The sequence below is a fragment of the Colobus angolensis genome, unplaced genomic scaffold, assembly GCF_000951035.1.
Source record: "Colobus angolensis palliatus isolate OR3802 unplaced genomic scaffold, Cang.pa_1.0 Scaffold11, whole genome shotgun sequence".
NCBI classification, from domain to species: domain Eukaryota; kingdom Metazoa; phylum Chordata; class Mammalia; order Primates; family Cercopithecidae; genus Colobus; species Colobus angolensis.
In genome coordinates this window covers 6,643,833-6,649,225 of record NW_012112030.1, presented here as the reverse complement: position 1 = coordinate 6,649,225, position 5,393 = coordinate 6,643,833, and the positions used below count along the sequence as shown (strand labels likewise).

The 5,393-nt window shown below is 58.1% G+C and overlaps 1 pseudogene; it reads right to left on the bottom strand.

Moving 5' to 3' along the window:
• Nucleotides 1-5,393, bottom strand: part of LOC105521410 — a 40,326-nt pseudogene that overhangs the window by 16,012 nt on the left and 18,921 nt on the right.

Sequence of the window (5,393 nt, the reverse complement as noted above, 5' to 3'; positions counted from 1 at the left end):
GGGCCCCTTCACACGGTCCTTTCCAAAATCTCCCTCCTAGGGCCAGGAGTGGGTGCCAGGCCTGTGCTGGGAAATGGGCAGATTTGGCCACAGCCCCTGGGGCTCTGGGCCAGGCCACAGAAGGCACCTCTGAGTGGTCTCACTATGCCATGATGTCCATCCTGGGAAGGATGGACAAAGCACTGCAGGGCAGAGGGGACCCACAACAGTATCCCTTGTCTTGGCCATTTCCCTAGACTCAACTTCCTCATCTATCCTCTGCGGCCTAGATTTCGGACAGCCCTGCCCACCTACCGTCCGTTCACTGCTCAGTCTGCAGTGACTGTTCTATAGCACTCCATGGCTCCCCAGTGCTCTTGGGGAAAAGGCCAAGCCCCAGCCTGAGGCCCCAGGCCCTGCTTAGCTCTCCAGCAGAGCTTCTCACCATCCAGCACCCAACCCACCCACTCCCAACTCTGCACTTCCCTGTGTAAGCCCGGCTCACTCACCCCCACTCATCCCCGCTCACACACCACCACTCACACCCCACTCACCCTCACCAGTTCATCCCTGGGCCTTCACACAGGCTACACCACCAGCCCCTCCCCCACCACCACCTATTACTTGACTAAATCCTCTCAACTCTCTGGTCCCAGACTAAAGAGGCTTCCCTAACCCGGGACCAAGTGCTGTCCCGCCATCACGCCACTCACCCTTTTGTGGTTTTTCTAGCCTGAAGCTCACATTCCCACGTTCAGCCACTGCCACCCGAGGACCCCACAAACCCCATTTGTGGGTAGGGCCTGGCACACTCTGCACAACGAGCTGCTTTTGCATGAATTGCTCTGCAGCTTTGGGCAATCACCTGCCCCTGTGTCCTCTGTGAAGTGGGATGGCAGCCTTGCACAGGCTGCCAAGATACCAAGCAGATAACATGGGCACAAGGACCGGCGTTCAGGGCCTGGCTCATGGAGAGGCCCCAAGTCCCAGTGCAGCAGAGCCTCCCTTGACCCCAGGGTTATGGCCAGGGATTCCCAGCACGCAGGACTTTCAGTGCTCAAGGCAGGATGGTCCCTGGGCAAACCGGGAAGAGCTGGCTGCCCCAGTAGGGCACAGAGGGCCTGGCCCTGCGTGGGAACGGCCTGGCTCCAGGGCGCTTGCCAACATCTGCTGTTGGCCACGACTCGGCATTTTCGATGGTGGAAAAACCACCGCTTGTTTCTGAATCACAAACCCCAGGTGTGCCCTGACCCGAGTGGCCCGGAAGGTACACAGGAGGAACCGGGGCACTCACTCTCCACGTGGCCCATCTCAACAGCGACCAGAAGGGCCCACTCGTAGTAGCCCTTGCCCTGCTGGGCTGGGCCCTGACGGGTGCAGAGGTGGCCCAGCTGCAGGAGCACGTGGGTGAAGTCCTGGCCGCACTCCCCGCAGGGCAGCCTCGAGAACAGCCGCACAGCCTCCGGGAGGTAGTGCTGGGCCAGCCTGCTGGCACCCACGTGCTGGCACCGGGCCCCGAAGCTGGCCAGCACCACTGCCTGGTTCCTCCGCAGGCCCAGGTCCCGAGCTGCCCGTAGGGTACGGTAGTAGGCCTTGGCTGCCTGCCTTGTCTGGCCCATCCTCTTCAGAGCCACGGCCACCATGTTGGCATTCACACCCTCCTGGTCCTCGCTGGCCACCACTGCATCCTGGACAGACTGCAGGATGTCCAGGGCCACCGGGCCCTGCCCATGAAGCACGTGCAGCCAGGCCAGAGCCACCAGGCAGTCCACAACGGCACGGACTCTGGCAACAGCACTGGCTTGCATCATGAAGTTCATGGCCGGGCCATGGTGGCTGTACAGCTGGGCCAGGCTGGCGTGGAGAAGGCTGCACAGCGCCTGGCCTGTGCCCGGGGTTAGGGAGGCCAGCACTCGCCTGAGGTAGTGGGAAGTCTGGGTGGGGAGGTTGTGGGGCTGGAGGACGTTCTGCAGCACCAGGTTCATGCTCCTCAGCGAGCCGGCCCGTGAGTCCTGTGCTCTCAATGAGGCCACCTTGACACAGCTCAGCACCAGGTGGGGCAGGCACTTGCGGCTGGAGATGTCAGCCCGGAGTAGGGAGCGGTCTGAGAGCCACGCAGCCTCTGGGGCTCCTGAGTCCCTGTGCAAAAGCAGCAGCCACTCTAGGAAGGGCAGGGCCTCCTCGGGCTGCTTGAGGTACACGTGGTGCCTGACCAGCAGGAAGCAGGCCCACGCCTCGGCCTGCAGGTTCTGGCCGCCCACCGCCTGCCGCAGTGCCAGCTTCTGGAGCTCCCCCTCTGCCTCAGTGCTGCAGATGTGGCCAGGCGTCCCCAGAAGCAGGGCCATGGCTTTGGGAACCACCTGTGTACACTTCTCCTGGTTCTTCTGCTTCCGGTAAATGCTGGCCACGTTGGCGTACACAGCCATCATCAGGAACAGGTCCCCGAAGCTGCCCTCCGGGGCCCCCAGTGCTTCCTCAAAGTACACCCGGGCCTGGGACAGCTGGAGCCTCCTGCTGCACAGCTGCCCCAGGAGGAAGCAGAGCCTGGCCAGGGCCATGAGGAAGCCAGCTTTCTTGGCCGCCCCTCGAGCCTGTGCCAGGCGCCCAGTCAGCTCCTCTTGTCGCTAAAGCTGCAGAACATGCTGCTCAGCCATGGCAGCGCCACGTTGTACAGGCCATGGAGGCTGGCCTTGTACCCGGGGGTGGTCATGAACAGCAGCAGTGAGCTCAGGGCCTCTGGGTCTTCCCAGTCGTCCTCAGCTTCCAAGCAGAAGGAGGGCTCCTCGGGGTCCTGCAAGCTCATGTTGCTGGATGCCGCACAGAGACCCAAGGACGCTGGCTCCTGGGGGCAGCCTGGGCAGGACTTGCATTGTTCCAGAACATTCTTCACCTTCTGCAGGGTCTCCTGTGGCTCCAGGCTCAGGCAAGGTGGAGGTATTTCTGCAAGTCACAAAAACACCTAGACAGATTAGAGTCCAGCAGTGAGTCCTTGGTCCACTGGGGACAGGGTCCCCACATCCCCGCCCTCTGTGTCCCTAGTGCAGCTTGCCATGAGCCCTTGAGAATTATGTGCAATGCAAACCCGGGGCCTGGAGCACGTAGGAACTCCAGCACTATGGGGACAGAGAGAACACGCAGGCCTGTGGCCGGACTCTCCTACAAAATCACCCTCCCGTCCTGTTTTGTCACCTACCTGACAGCATGGTTTTAGGAGACTATGTCAGCTCCCTCTGAGATGCCTTTCCCTTTAGAAAGAATCAAAGCCTTCTAACTGGAGCCACGTATATGCAGCACTACAACTACAAATGTAACTTTTGTCAGCATATCGGGCCCCCCGATGGGGTACAGGAATTCATGAAATCCTCAATAGCCAATCAGAGCTATTGATCAGCTCAAAAGCTGCTATGCAAAATTGGTAAAGCCACCGACGGTACAGGACAGGGATGTTGTACCCACGAACCCAGCTCCGTGCAGGGAAACGGACCATCCCTGCAGGAAGGATGGGAAAGCTTCCAGGCCCCTGTGGCCACCTTCACCTTGGATGGTCTGAAAACCTGAAGCCCACAGTTCCTAAAGGGTTAACAAAGGCCAGGTTGCTCCAGCAGTCCACTGGCCCCTGCTGTCTTTGGTGGATTCCTAGCCAAAGCCCTCTCCCAGAGGTGAGCAAACGAGCGCATTTCCTGTTGGAAAACCTGGGATGAAAGGAGGCATTACTGGGAAGGAAAAAGCCTAGATTTAAACAGACTCTGTTTCAAGCTCACATGTAAAAAATATGTTCAATATAAACTGTCTCCTTATTCGTCTGTAAAGCCTTGGAATTAAAAAAAATAAATATGATTTAGAGACAAATGTCTGACTTGACTACACTAGATTAGCTAAGAAATCTCCCCCACCCAGCAGAGCCCCTCCCAACCACCACCCTGGCCTCCAGGGCAGCTGGAGAGCCACGTGCCTTTGCTCCAGGGACTTTGGCAGAGGGTAGAACCACCCCCTCCCCGAGGCAGACCTACAACAGCCTTCCCTTCCCCACTGGCTTCCTGGGCCTCCTCTGGGACCTTGTGCTGCATCCCAAATGTACTGGGATGGATCCCACGCCCAGGGAACTTCCAAGGGTCCTTGGGGCATCCACATCACCAGGCTGTCCACATGCGGATCCTGTGTGAGGGGAAGAGACAGAGCCGGAGAGGGGAGATGGGAGGGCCTCCCTGAATCAGCCCCTCAGGAAGGAGCAGACCCTTCAGCGACCTCAGTTGAGGCCCCTGCAACATAAGGCTCTGAATTCTCCCACCCGCTGAGGGCAGTGTGGCCTCCCACCTCTGAGGCAGAGCACAGGGCGAGCTGCAGCTTCTCCAAGTCATGAGAAAGGAACCCACAGCTACATGTGGGCCCCAGCAGTGGAAAGGATGCCCCACCTTGGTCGGGGACCAGGCGGGGATCAACATGTTCACTGGAAGAAGTGTGGGACCCCATGGCCTCCAGTGCCAGAGTAGACGGGAGGTTCAGGCCCACCTCAGGTGACATCCCCCAAGCCCCCAGCCCACATCACAGAGGGGTGACAGCCGGATCCAATGCCGATGATACTCAGCTCTGTCACCTCCCCCGGCGTTACCCCAAGGCCCAGCTCATAACCAGAGAAAGCCTGAGCCACCAGCAAAACCCACCTTGTTCCTGTGGCTGCTCGGTCTCAACTTCCTCTACTGAGTCTGGCAAGGGAGAAAACAGAAGCAATCACCACTCCCAGCCAGCATCTCTGGTCCCATGTCAGCTTGAGCTGGGTGTCGGTGTTGCAGGGTGAGAGCATTGCAGGGTGCAGGGGTTGAAAGTATTATCATCCTCCTCCCACCTGGATCACAGGAACAACATCACTGGGGGGTGGTCACTTTCTGCGATATTGGGAGTAACATCATCTTCTGTGCCTTGGAATATTAAGGACAATATCACGGGGGGGGGTGTACATCTTCTGCAATATTGGGAATAATATTATCCTCTCTCTCCCTGCAAATTCGGAAAGATATCACAGAGTGGGTGTTCACCTCCTGCGATATGGGGATTAATACCATCTTCTCCCCTTCCGGATATCAGGAAGCGTATCACACGGGGGTGCACAGTGTTTGCGATACTGGGAGTAATATCAGCCTCTCGACGTGAGATATTACGAACAATATCCCAGGCTGGGTGTCCGCCTCCTGCTCTATGGGGAGTCATATCAACCTCTCCCTTCCAGGATATTAATAACAATATCACAGGGCGGGTGAACACAGCCTGCAATACTGGAATTATTGTCATCCTCTCCCCCTCCGGATACTAGGAACAATATCACAGAGGAGCTGTACCCTCCCTGCGATATTGGGAGTAATATCATACGCTTCTTCTGTGAATATTAGGAGCAATATCACCGGGTGGCTGTCCGTTCA